Source organism: Nicotiana attenuata, chromosome 1 (assembly GCF_001879085.1).
Source record: "Nicotiana attenuata strain UT chromosome 1, NIATTr2, whole genome shotgun sequence".
NCBI lineage: Eukaryota > Viridiplantae > Streptophyta > Magnoliopsida > Solanales > Solanaceae > Nicotiana > Nicotiana attenuata.
This window is the reverse complement of record NC_031989.1, coordinates 7892322-7906927: the sequence shown is the minus strand read 5'-3', so window position 1 is coordinate 7906927 and position 14606 is coordinate 7892322.

Here is a 14606-nt window from a genome sequence, read left to right as displayed (position 1 = left end):
GAGAAATTAGGAGTCGTGTCCTATTTGCTATGTGTTAATTGTTGAGTACGACGTATAGGCATGGTGACGAGTATCTATACGTTGGTGTCAAGCATGCCCGTGAGTCTTATACTATGATTAATGTGACTCCGTTTTGTATTGTTCATGCGTTATGTGATATTCCTATTGTTGAACAAGGCTTGTGAAAGTATCATTGGTATTTGAACATTGTAGAGCGTTGGCGCAAGTTGTGAATCGAATTGTGAAAGTATCATTGGTAATTGAGCATTGTAGAGCGTTGGCTCAAGTTGTGAATTGAATTGAGAAACTATCATTGGTAATTGAGCATTGTAGATCGTTGGCTCAAGTTGTAAATTGAGTTGTGAAGTAAATGTGAAAAAGAGAAGAGGATTATGATATTGTCTCCCTTGCCGGGATATTGTTGATTTTAATATTGCTCCCTTGCCGGGATGTTATTGCTTTTAATATTGTTCCCTTGCCGGGATGTTGTTGCTTTTAATATTGCTCCCTTGCCGGGATGTTGTTACTTTTAATATTGTTCCCTTATCGGGATGTTGTTGCTTTTAATATTGTTCCCTTGCCGGGATTTTCATTGTGATTTTATTGTGATTCTATTTAATTCCTTGCCCATATTGTTTGTGATTGTTGTTTGGGTAAGGAAGAGTTTTAAAGCACAAAGGGTGATGCCGTGCATTGTTTTGGTGAGAGAGTGTTAAAGCACGAAGGGTGATGCGGTGCATGATATTTTGTAAGAGAGTGTTATGTCACGCCCCAAACCTGGGGAGGCGTGGCTGGCACTCGGTGCCGTACTGGCCCGAGCGAACCACTCTGTAACTCATTCATTCCTTTTGTAACTATCATGGGCCAACATGGCCACAACTCGTAATGTATAACTATATGTGGGCAACACTGTATCACTGAACTATTTTTCTTAAATCATGAATACATATGGGCCGTCAAGGCCTCTGACATACTGTACAAAATGAACCTCTGTCTACAAAGCCTCTAAAATAGCTTGACATCACATGGGACAGGGTACTGGCCTACCCATAAGTCTATAGCAAAACTCTGACATGTTGACTCATAGACTCGGCTGCACTCCAAATGAGATGGAGTCTTACCGATCCTTCACTGAATGCCAATCTCGTCTACGATGAGGGCTCGTCAAACTGATTAGCTATACCTGCAGGCATGAATGCAGCGTCCCCAACAAAAGGACGTCAGTACAAATAATGTACTAAGTATGTAAGGCAGAACTGAAATATAACAATAAGTCAACATTAATTAAAGACATATAAGAATCAACCTGCATCTCTGAAGCACCACCGTATTTTCATACTTATTATACTTACATATATATAATTCTTCTCTTGGAGACCATTATCCATATCGTATGATGAATGATTGCCCAACTGATCAGTGGTAACTGCCCGACCGGCCGTAGCGCGGTGGTAAATACATGACTGCCCGACCGGCCGTAGCTCGATGGTGAATATGTAACTGCCCAACCGGCTGTAGCTCGATGGTAAATGCATGACTGCCCGACCGGCCGTAGCTCGGTGGTAAATGAATATGCATTACTGCCCAACCGGTGGTAAATAATGATACATAACTGCCCAACCGGTGGTAACTGCCCGACCGACCGTAGCTCCGTGGTGAATATGTAACTGCCCAACCGGCTGTAGCTCGATGGTAAATACATGACTGCCCGACTGGCCGTAGCTCGATGGTAAATGAATATGCATGACTGCCCAACCGGTAGTAAATAATGATACATAACTGCCAAACCGGTGGTAACTGCCCGACCGGCCGTAGCTCGGTGGTAAATGAGTATGCATGTCTGCCCAACCGGCGGTAAATAATGATACGTAACTGGCCAACCGGTGGTGACTGCCCGACCGGCCGTAGCTCGGTGGTAAATACATGAAGATGCATGTACATGTATCACTATATCATAAATATTAACATCTTTATCAAATACCTTAATAGGGCACTAGCTACGTACTTAGACATGCTTGAACATTACTTTACGAGAATGAATAATATAGGCATCCTTAGCTACTAAGAGTAAAACCACTTATAGAATATCATTACGTTTACGTATCGTTACTTGGATCATGCCAAAAGAAAGAAGAGATAGCCATTACATACCTGAACCCCCTACGCAATTGAGACCTGATGCTATCTGTTGCTGTACTAGATTTGGATGGAGAAAAATTGCAGAAGATGCCAATCTAAAGTTAACAGTAACAACTCCAGTTACGGAAGTCCGTGAATCTTGGGATGCACTTGTGTAAGCTGTACTCTCTTCTTTCTTTCTTTTTTACACAAGTTGAAGCACGAATTACTACTATCTGACCATTTTGAAAGGCTAACCACATCATGGTTTTGCTATTCATGTAATTTACAGCTTTTGACACATTTCAGCACATAAGCATCAAAAGAAACACCAAGTAGAAGCTTGAATACGTGTTTGCTATTATGAGGAAATGTTGGAAACGTTGTTTTGTGGAATATAGGAGATTGAATCAAATTAAAAAAAAAACTAGTTTCAATTAGGCATCCATTTCCGTGACACTCCAATCAGACTTGAAGTGTGAAGTCCAAATCAAAGAGTCTGTTCAATAATTCACATCCAACATTTAACTGAATCTCTAACTTGAACACGTCCAAAATGAATGTATTATATGATCACACATTTGATGTGCTTAACAACATAACAGAAGATCACTTGATACGTCAAATGGCACTTAAGATGTATGCCACGTTTCTATAAAAAATGCAAGAGCCACTTAGTTTAGGTTATAAGGCTGCCACGTGAAAGGTTGTTAATCCTATCCAATAATTAATTAATTAAATAATATCCCGCTACCCAGTTATTGATCAATTACCCGCATAATTAAAAATTATCTCAAATTACTTAAAATTATACTTATTTTTAATACACTTTATACATCATACTGTTATGGTCATATGGTACCATATAAAATTAATACATACACTATTATTATATTTAAAAAACCCATGTAAAAATACATATATTTTCTCAAGTACTAATTTTTCTAATCTCATATAAAGAGTACAAATTTTCGTACGCTTAATTCTTAAAATACTAAAAAGATAACCTTCTTTTTGTACTATAAATTCTCAAAACGGAAAAAGGATAACTTTTCTTATGATAAAATACTATCTACTCTTATGATAAATAAATCCCCATTTATAAACTCCCGCATGTCATGTATTTAATTTAAAACTTATCACAACCATATAAAATCGTATCTATCAATTTTTACCGAAAATGGTTTACTTCAAAGAAAATACATATCAAGCCAATATATAGTAGTTCGGAAATTCTTCAAACTTACAGGGCTTTATATCCATATCTTCATGTATAACCTTAGTCCCTTCCCACTCATATGTTATTACTTCGACGAATCCTAACTTTAAAGTACGGGATATAACATGTTAATGCACGAAGGGTGATGCCGTGCCGCACGATGTACCATTCTGTGCCTTTATATGAGTGATAATGCACGAATGATCATTCCGTGCCATGATTATGTGAGTTAAAAGCACGAAGGGTGATGCCGTGCCGATTGTACTGATTCTTATGGTGAGGACGAGAGTAAAAGCACGAAGGGTGATGCCGTGCACTTGTCCTTGATTTTCCTGATTCTTGTTGATAATTGAGTTATGATGTTCTTTACGTTTAATTATTGGTTTTCTGTGGTTACTTGATTTTATTGTGATGTTATTGATTCCCTTACCAAATTTCTTTGTGATTGTTGCTTGGGTGAGGAAGAGTGTAAAGCACGAAGGGTGATGCCGTGCATGATATTTGTAAGAGAGTGTAAAGTACGAAGGGTGATGCCATGCATGATATTTGTGAGAGTTGTAAAACACGTAGGGTGATGCCGTGCATGATATTTGTGAGAGAGTGTAAAGCACGAAGGGTGATGTCGTGCACTTGTCTTTGATTTCCTGATTCTTGCTGATAATTTAGTTATAGTGTTCTTTACATTTATCTGTTGGATTTCTGTTGTTACTTGATATTTCCTTGCAGCATGTTTCCCCTTCCTATCTCTAATTGTAAAGTTTTGCCTTTATTTTCCGTTGTACATGATTTAACTGCACAGGTTTATTTGGTAGTCTGGTCCTAGCCTCGTCACTACTTCGCTGGGGTTAGGCCAAGCACTTACCAGTACATGGGGTCGGTTGTGCTGATACTACACTCTGCACTCTTTTGTGCAGATCCCGATACTGTAGTTTTCGGACCGCAGTGATGTTGCTGCTTCCAGTTCACCAGGCAACCCGAGGTAGTCCTGCAGGCGTCCGCAGGCCTTGGCATCTCATTATATCCCTTCATTCTGTTTCTTTTATGTATTTCAGAGACAGCGTTGTATTTATCTTTCGGACCCTTATTTGTAGTATTCTTAGACAGTCCGTGAAATTATGACACCGGTCTTGAGTAGTCTATGTTTAAGAAATTGTATTGGTAATATTTTAATGGTTATAATTTGTTCTTCCGCTTATTTAATTCCGCTGATTACATAATGTTGATTCATAACTATTAAAGGATTAAAATGAGAGAAAGGTAAATAGTTGAAATAATTGGCTTGCCTAGCTTTCACTAGTAGGCGCCATCACGACTCCCGAGGGTGTGAAATCCGGGTCATGACAAGTTGGTATCAGAGCTCTAGGTTACTTAGGTCTCACAATTCACGGACAAGCTTAGTAAAGTCTAAGGGATCGTTACGGAGACGTCTGTATTTATCCCCAGAGGCTATAGAGTTAGAAAAAACTTCACATCTATTCTTTCCTATCGTGCGATTTTGTTCCTTCAATGCTAAATTGAAACCTCTGATCTTGTTCTTTTGCAAATGGCGAGGTCACGTACCGCTTCTTTGGCCGAGCAGCCGCACAGACGGTGATGGATCAACTACATCTTTGGAGGCTTCGTGGAGGTTGGATAGGTTTTGCCAAGCTCTTCACTACTACTTATGGTGGTACATCTTCTGAGGATCCCCACGATTATTTGGACAGTTGTTATGAGGTTCCCCGGAACACGGGGATAGTGGAGACCAATGGGGTCGACTTCGCTGCTTTTCGATTGTCTGGATCCGCCAAGACTTGGTGGAGAGATTATTGCTTGGCTAGGCAAGTTGGGTCACCAGCTCTGACTTGGGATCAGTTTTCTCAGCTATTCTTGGAGAAGTTTCTTCCTATCACTCAGAGGGAGAACTATTGGAGGCAATTTGAGCGTCTCCAGCAGGGTTCTATGACTGTTACTCAGTACGAGACCAGGTTTATTGATTTGGCCCGTCATGCTCTTCCTATACTTCCCTCTGAGAGAGAGAGAGACTGAGGAGGTTCATTGGGGGACTCGTCAGCCCGCTCAGCCAGCTAGAGGTGGAGGTAGAGATATTAGAGGTGGAGGTCAGGCCGCTAGAAGTGGAGGCCAGCCAGCAGCAGGCCGTCCCAGAGATGTAATTCAGAGTGGTGGGGCCCAGCCCTGATGTTATGCTCTTCCAGCCAGGGCCGAGGCTGAGGCTTCCGATGCAGGTATCACAGTGATTCTTTGAGTGCTCCTGTTTATGTGTCTACACCGGTGTGTGATTCTATTGTGGTAGATCGTGTTCATCGTTCTTGTGTAGTTGTGGTTGGGGTTTTTGAGACTCGAGTAGGTTTCTTACTTTTGGATATGGTTGATTTTGATATCATATTGGGGATGGACTGGTTATTACCTTACCACGCTATCTTGGACTGTCATGCCAAGACTGTGACCTTAGCCTTGCCGGGGTTGCCTCGTCTTGAGTGGAGAGGGACTCATAGTCATTCTACCCGTAGTGTTATCTCATATATGAAGGCTCGGCGTATGGTCGAGGAGGGGTGTTTGGCCTATTTGGCATATGTTCGTGATTCTAGAGCGGAGGTTCCTTCTATGGATTCTGTGCCTGTCGTTCATGAGTTTCCTGAGGTTTTCCCTTCAGACCTGTCCGGTATGCCACCCGACAGGGATATTGACTTCTGCATTGATTTGGCTCCGGGCACTCAGCCCATTTCTATTTCGCCGTATCGTATTGCCCCGCCTGAGTTGAAAGAGTTAAAGGAGCAGTTGCAAGACTTGCTTGATATGGGCTTTATTAGGCCTAGTGTCTCGCCTTGGGGTGCGCTGGTGTTGTTTGTTAAGAAGAAGGACGGATCGATGAGAATGCGTATAGATTACCGGCAATTGAACAAGGTCACAATCAAGAATAAGTACCCATTGCCGAGGATTGACGATTTGTTTGACCAGCTTCAGGGTGCCCAAGTATTTTCTAAGATCGACTTGAGATCGGGCTATCATCAGTTGGGGATTAGAGCATCCGATGTCCCTAAGACAGCTTTCCGCACTCGGTACGGGCATTATAAGTTCTTGGTGATGTCATTCGGATTGACAAATGCCCCAGCAGCTTTCATGGATTTGATGAACCGGGCATTCAGGCCTTATTTGGAATCCTTCGTGATCGTCTTCATTGATTGTATTTTGATTTATTCCTGCAGCCGGGAGGAGCATGAGCAACATTTGAGAGTGGTTCTTCAGACTTTGAAAGATAATCAGCTGTATGCTAAGTTTTCGAAGTGTGAGTTCTGGTTGAGTTCAGTTGCATTCTTGGGTCACATTGTTTCAGCAGAGGGTATTCAGGTGGATCCGAAGAAGATAGAGGCAGTCAAGAACTGGCCTCGACCCACATCAGCTACAGAGATCCGGAGTTTCTTGTGTTTGGCGGGATATTACCATCGGTTTGTGGAGGGGTTTTCATCTATTGCAGCCCCGATGACCAGGTTGACCTAGAAGGGTGCCCAGTTCAAGTGGTCGGATGAGTGTGAGGCGAGCTTTCAGAAGCTCAAGACAGCTTTGACTACGGCGCCAGTGTTGGTTTTGCCCACAGGTTCAGGGCCATATATAGTTTATTGTGATTCATCTCGTATTAGACTTGGTACGGTGTTGATGTAAGATGCCAAGTTCATTGCTTATGCTTTGCGTCAGTTGAAGATTCATGAGAAGAACTATCCAGTCCATGATTTGGAGTTAGTAGCCATTGTTCACGCGCTGAAGATTTGGAGGCACTATTTATATGGCGTGTCATGTGAGGTGTTCACGAATCACAAGAGTCTACAGTATTTGTTCAAGCAGAAGAAGCTAAACTTGAGGCAGAGAAGGTGGTTGGAGCTACTGAAAGACTATGATATCACCATCTTATACCATCCGGGAAAGGCCAATGTAGTGGCCGATGCTTTGAGTAGGAAGTCAGCCAGTATGGGCAGTCTTGCGTATATTCCGGTCGGTGAGAGACCGCTTGCTTTGGATGTTCAGGCTTTGGCAGATCAGTTCGTGAGGTTGGATGTCTCTGAGCCCAGCCGTGTGTTAGCTTGCACAGTCGCTCGTTCTTCATTATTTGAGTGTATTCGAGATCGGCAGTATGATGATCCTCACTTGTGTGTCCTAAAGGACACGGTGCAGCACGGTGGAGCCAAGCAAGTCACAATTGGAGATGATGGAGTTTTGAGGATGCAGAGTCGTATTTGTGTGCCTAATGTGGATGGACTTCGAGAGTTGATTCTAGAGGAGGCCCATAGTTCTCGGTACTCTATTCATCCGGGCGCCGCTAAGATGTATCAGGACTTGCGGCAGCATTATTGGTGGAGGAGGATGAAGAAGGATATTGTTGCGTATGTGGCTCGGTGTTTGAATTGACAGCAGGTAAAGTACGAGCATCAGAGACCTGGTGGTTTGTTCCAGAAGATTGAGATTCCTGAGTGGAAGTGGGAGCGTATCACTATGGACTTTGTTGTTGGACTCCCACGGACTCAGAGGAAGTTCGATGCATTGTGGGTTATTATTGATAGCCTGACTAAGTCAGCGCATTTCATTCATGTGGCAGTCTACTATTCTTCTGAGAGGTTAGCTGAGATCTATATCCGGGAGGTTGTTCGTCTTCATGGTGTGCTCGTGTCTATCATTTCTGATCGAGGTACGCAGTTTACCTCGCATTTCTGGAGGGCAGTTCACCGTGAGTTGGGCACACGGGTCGAGTTGAGCACAGCATTTCATCCTCAGACGGACGGGCAGTCCGAGCATACTATTCAGATTTTGGAGGATATGCTCCGAGCTTGTGTTATTGACTTTGGAGGCTCGTGGGATCAGTTTTTGCCTTTAGCGAAGTTTGCCTACAACAACAGTTATCAGTAGAGCATTCAGATGGCTCCTTATGAGGCTTTATATGGTAGGCGGTGTCGGTCGCTGGTTGGGTGGTTTGAGCCGGGAGAGGCTCGGTTGTTGGGTACGGATCTAGTACAGGACGCCTTGGACAAGGTCAGGATCATTCAGGACATGCTTTCGTACAGCTCAGTCCAGGAAAAAGAGTTATGCCGACCGTAAGGTTCGTGATGTGGCATTCATGGTCGGCGAGCGAGTGTTGCTTCGGGTGTCGCCTATGAAGGGCGTGATGAGATTCGGAAAGAAGGGCAAGCTTAGCCCTAGGTTCATTGGCCCATTAGAGATTCTTGATTGAATGGGAGAGGTGGCTTACAGACTTGCATTGCCGCCGAGTTTATCAGCTGTGCATCCAGTGTTTCACGTGTCCATGCTTCGGAAATATTACGGCGATCCATCCCACGTGTTAGATTTCAGCAACTGTCCAGTTGGACAAGGACTTGTCCTATGAGGAGGAGCCGGTAGCTATTCTAGACCGGCAGGTTCGTAAGTTGGGATCGAAGAGTTTCCCTTCTGTTCGGGTTTAGTGGAGAGGTCAGCCTGCTGAGGCATCGACCTGGGAGTCTGAGTCTGATATGCGGAGCCGTTATCCCCTTCTTTTCACCGACTCAGGTACTTCTTTCTTATGTCTGTTCGAGGACGAACGGTTGTTTTAGAGGTGGAGGATGTGATGACCCAAAAGGTCATCACTTGTTTCAGAAATAAATTCTGTGTTCCGAGGCCTTAAAACCTCCTTTTTGTCTTACCTCGATTTTCGTGCGCAGTCCGGACGTGTATCCGGAAAGCCATTATGTAAAAATCTGTGAAAGATGATAAATTTTGCTTTTAAAATGAATTTAGGTTGACTTCGGTCAATATTTTGGGTAAATGGACCCCGACACGTAGGAAAATGTGGGACTTGGGCGTATGCCCGGAAATCGAACTCCGAGGTCCCAAGCCCGAGAAATAAATTTTTAAAGAAAATTGTTTTCTGGAATATATATGAGTTTTTGGAAATGAAATATGTTTGAATTTGATGGTATCGAGCCCGTATTTTGGTTCCGGAGCCCGGTACAAGTTTGAAATAATAATTTGGTTGAATCTGAAAAATTTGGTAAAGATCGGAATTGGTTTGGTATAAAACGGACTTAAAGTTGAGAAATTGGAAATTTTGGTGTTCTTGAAGGATTTCATGAATTTGGGGTTTAATTCGTAGTTGTTGAAGTTATTTTGATGATTTGATTGCACGAGCAAGTCCGTATGATGTTTTTAGGTTGGTGTGTATGGAGCACCGAGGGCTCGGGTGAGTTTTGGAAAGGCCACGGAGAGAAACTTGGACTTAGGGAATTGCTGGCATGTTGCAGGTCTGCAGGCTTCGCAATTGCGAAGCCTGGCTCACAAATGCGAGAATTATGTCGCAAATGCGAAAAGCCAAGACCAACACTACCTCGCAAATGCGAGGTACCCTTCGCAAATGCGAAGTCTTCTATATGTGCCAGTTGTCGCAAATGCGACATTCCCATCGCAAATGCGAGTTCGCAATTGCGAACATCCAATCGCAAATGCGAGAAAAACAGGTTTCTGAAGGGAATTTCAGATGGGATTTCAACCATTTTTACAGCCTGTTCAAAACCTAAACACCTTTGGGCGATTTTTCAAAAACAAGTACTCTTCCAAATCGATTGTAAGTCATTTCTAACTCGTTTTCTTTAATCTTTAACATCTTTTACATGATTTCAACTTAAAATAAAAGGTTTTCATGGGGGAAATTGGGTGTTTCGGGTAGAACTTAGGTTTTTCAAATTATGGGGATCTGGACCTCGATTTGAGGTCCGATTTCAAAATAAATTACATATTTGAGTTCGTGGGTAAATGGGTAATCGGGTTTTGGTTCGAACCTCGGGTTTTGACCATGCGGGCCCGGGATCGATTTTTGACTTTTTGGGAAAAACTTTAGAAACTCTATTTTTCATGCATTGGAATTGATTCCTTTAGCATTTAGTGATATAGTTAAGTAACTATTGGCTAGATACAAGCGAATTGGTGGTGGAATCAAGGGGTAAATCGATAGTTGAGGCTTGAATTGTTTTCGTGTCATCGAGGTAAGTGTTTGCTCTAACCTTAGCTTGAGAAATTAGGAGTCGTGTCCTATTTTCTATATGTTAATTGTTGAGTACGACGTATAGGCATGGTGAGGAGTATCTATACGTTGGTGTCAAGCACGCCCGTGAGTCTTATACTATGATTAATGTGACTCCGTTTTGTATTGTTCATGCCTTATGTGATATTCCTATTGTTGAACAAGGCTTGTAAAAGTATCATTGGTATTTGAACATTGTAGAGCATTGGCTCAAGTTGTGAATCGAATTGTGAAAGTATCATGGTAATTGAGCATTGTAGAGTGTTGGCTCAAGTTGAGAATTGAATTGAGAAAGTATCATTGGTAATTGAGCATTGTATAGCGTTGGCTCAAGTTGTAAATTGAGTTGTGAAGTAAATGTGAAAAAGAGAAGAGGATTATGATATATCTCCCTTGCCGGGATGTTGTTGCTTTTTATATTGCTCCCTTGCCGGGATGTTGTTGCTTTTAATATTGTTCCCTTGCCGGAATGTTGTTGCTTTTAATATTGCTCCCTTGTCGGGATGTTGTTGCTTTTAATATTGCTCCCTTACCGGGATGTTGTTGCTTTGGATATTGTTCCCTTGCCGGAATTTTCATTGTGATTTTATTGTGATTCTATTTATTTCCTGCCCTTATTGTTTGTGATTGTTGTTTAGGTGAGGAAGAGTGTTAAAGCACGAAGGGTGATGCCGTACATTATTTTGGTGAGAGAGTGTTAAAGCACGAAGGGTGATGCCGTGCATGATATTTTGTAAGAGAGTGTTAATGCACGAAGGGTGATGCTATGCCGCACGATGTACCATTCCGTGCCTTTATATGAGTGATAATGCACGAAGGATCATTCCGTGCCATGATTATGTGAGGTAAAAGCACGAAGGGTGATGCCGTGCTGATTGTATTGATTCTTATGGTGAGGACGGGAGTAAAAGCATGAAGGGTGATGTCGTGCACTTGCCCTTGATTTTCCTGATTCTTGTTGATAATTGAGTTATGATGTTCTTTACGTTTAATCATTGGTTTTCTGTGGTTACTTGATTTTATTGTGATGTTATTGATTCCCTTACTCAAATTTCTTTGTGATTGTCGCTTGGGTGAGGAAGAGCGTAAAGCACGAAGGGTGATGCCGTGCATGATATTTGTGAGGGAGTGTAAAGCACGAAGGGTGATGTCGTGCATGATATTTGTGAGGGAGTGTAAAGCACGAAGGGTGATGCCGTGTATGATATTTGTGAGAGAGTGTAAAGCACGAAGGGTGATGCCGTGCACTTGTCTTTGATTTCCTGATTCTTGCTGATAATTTAGTTATAGTGTTCTTTACATTTATCTGTTGGATTTCCGTTGTTACTTGATATTTCCCCGCAGCATGTTTCCCCTTCGTATCTCTAATTGTAAAGTTTTGCCATTATTTTCCGCTGTACATGATTTAACTGCACAGATTTATTTGGTTGTCTGGTCCTAGCCTCGTCACTAGTTCGCCGGGTTAGGCCAGGCACTTACCAGCACATGGGGTCGGTTGTGCTGATACTACACTCTGCACTCTTTTGTGCAGATCCCGATACTATAGTTTTCGGACCGCAGTGAGGTTGCTGCTTCCAGTTCACCAGGCGACCCGAGGTAGTCCTGCAGGCGTCCGCAGGCCTTGGCGTCTCCTTCTATCCCTTCATTCTGTTTCTTTTATGTATTTCATAGACAGCGTTGTATTTATCTTTCGGACCCTTATTTGTAGCATTCTTAGACAGTCCGTGAAATTGTGACACCAGTCCTGAGTAGTCTATGTTTAAGAAATTGTGTTGGTAATATTTTAATGGTTATAATTTGTTCTTCCGCTTATTTAATTCCGCTGATTACATAATGTTGATTCATAACTGTTAAAGGATTAAAATGAGAAAAAGGTAAATAGTTGAAATAATTGGCTTGTCTAGCTTTTACTAGTAGGCGCCATCACGACTCCCGAGGATGGAAAATCCGGGTCGTGACAGTTTCTCGCACGCCAAATGATGTATATGAGCACAGAAAACACACAACTAACAGTGGAATTACTACCGGATTTGCTTTGTGTCATCTTACATGCCCATTGGAACTTATGTCTCCAAGAACCAATTAGGAGACATAATGACATCTATAAATCTCTATGCCAAACACTGATATTATAATGACACCAATTAGGAGAAAAGCATGACCTCTCTTCTTGTGGTGAGTCTTTCATTTGTCTTGATACTCACATTTTTCATGTGTGTGATTACTGGTAGGGGTGTACATAGACCGGGTTAGTTCGGTTTTTATTAAAACCAAACCAAAGCAACTATATCGGTTTGGATTGGTTTGGTTTTGTCGGATTTTTCGGATTTTCGGGTTTTTTGTTACTTACATATTATTTCAATCTTACTTTGTTAAATATTTGATAAGTAAATATTTATTTAATAAAAATATAAAAAAATTGGCAAATATATTATCTATTAAAATATTCTTATGGAAGAATTCTATTAGTAACACATAATAGTTATTTGTTTAGTCGTCTGGCAATAATTTTTCGTTGATATACACTTTCAGGTTAACCGAATTTAGTAATTAAACATAAAAATCAATATGATACCTAAATATTAATAACCACTTCACATTCGTAAAAGATATAAAAATTTAATAGATCTTAACATATGATATGAATATGGAAGAACAAAGAGATAGATGCATTTCAGTAACACTTGATAAGAAAGTGATCATACAACCCATTATTTAAGGTCAATAAATATAGAGCACTTCATATTCTATTAAAATTTATATCCCGCAAGAGAATCCCAAATATTACTAGACATTTTTTAAAGAAAATTCTATATAAAATCTTAAAAGTATATATAAAAATTATATATTTATATGTCGGATTGGTTCGGATTTTTTTACTCAATACCAAACCAAATCAAACCAAACCAAGTCGGATTTTTTAATCGGTTTGGTTTGACTTTTCGGTTTGCTGCGGTTTTTCGGTTCGGTTTGTACACCCCTAGGTGACAAAATGGTTAAAAAATAGTCATTTATTCATATTATTCACTAAAAAATGGATCGGAAAATGAACTTTTTCAAAATAGGTCAAATATGGATAAGATTCATATTATCCACTTTAAAAATGGATAACCGATGGGTTTAACTTTTACATTTACAAAGATTCAAATTGGGGGTTCCTTAAATTTGGAAGACTAGGAATTCTCCCAAAAGTGATCATATTCAAGAAGCCATGGATATTTTATCCATAGTAAATGTGGACTGGTTTTGCATTATCTTTTCTGATTCGTTCATATCCGATCAGACCCACCCGTTTGCCCCACCCCTATGTGTGATTAATATTTTGTACAAATTCCTTTAAATAGCCGCACAAATGCACAGATGCTCACACATGCAAAATCCCACATCAGATATGTCTGTACGTAGTAGAGTTCAAGTGACATTGGGTAAGAATTTATTCCCACCCGATAATTATTTGCGATCGATAGTGGAGTCCAAAGTTATACACGTACAAGTTTATGACACCATTGTGGTATTCCTCCATTTTACCTATATAAATTCACACTTTGTCTTGTGAAGATCTTCACCTGCAAGATTATCCCTTCTCTTCTCCTCAACTTATGTTGGAAATGAATATGGCAGGTGGCAAACTAGAAGCAATTTACGCTTGTACACATACTATACTGGGAGAGTGAAGAAACCAGTTTGTGAAAGAAATTGAGGATTCGGACCGGAGAAATTCTTTCCATTTGCTATAATGCCCATTATATTCCTTTAGCGGAAGATTTATCGGAAATAGTTTTTCTATATATCTATCACGATAAAATAGGAGTAAAGTATTTATACACACTATCATTCCAAGATTCACCTATAAAAATATACTGGATATGTTTATTGTCGTTGCTATAGTGCCCATCTAAAGGAAGTCATGCTTTGCCCTCACAGAAAGTATTTTATTTTATACGTATGATGCATCTCTTGACTGCATTATGTGTGACGAGACGGTGTTTTCAAATCATTGTATAAAAAGGAAGGTTTGACCTTTTTTAACTGAAAAATGACGGGTAAAAAAGTGAGAAAATTAAGAAAGAAAAGGAAAAAAAAAAATTAAAGAAGAGATTCGTCAAAATTGATCTCGATGGATTCGGTTTTGCTTCCCTTGTTTTTTCCTTCACTTTCGTTCTACTTATTGTTGTTTATATTTCTTTACCTTCTTTTAGATTTTAAACAAGGAAAATATCATAAAAAAAA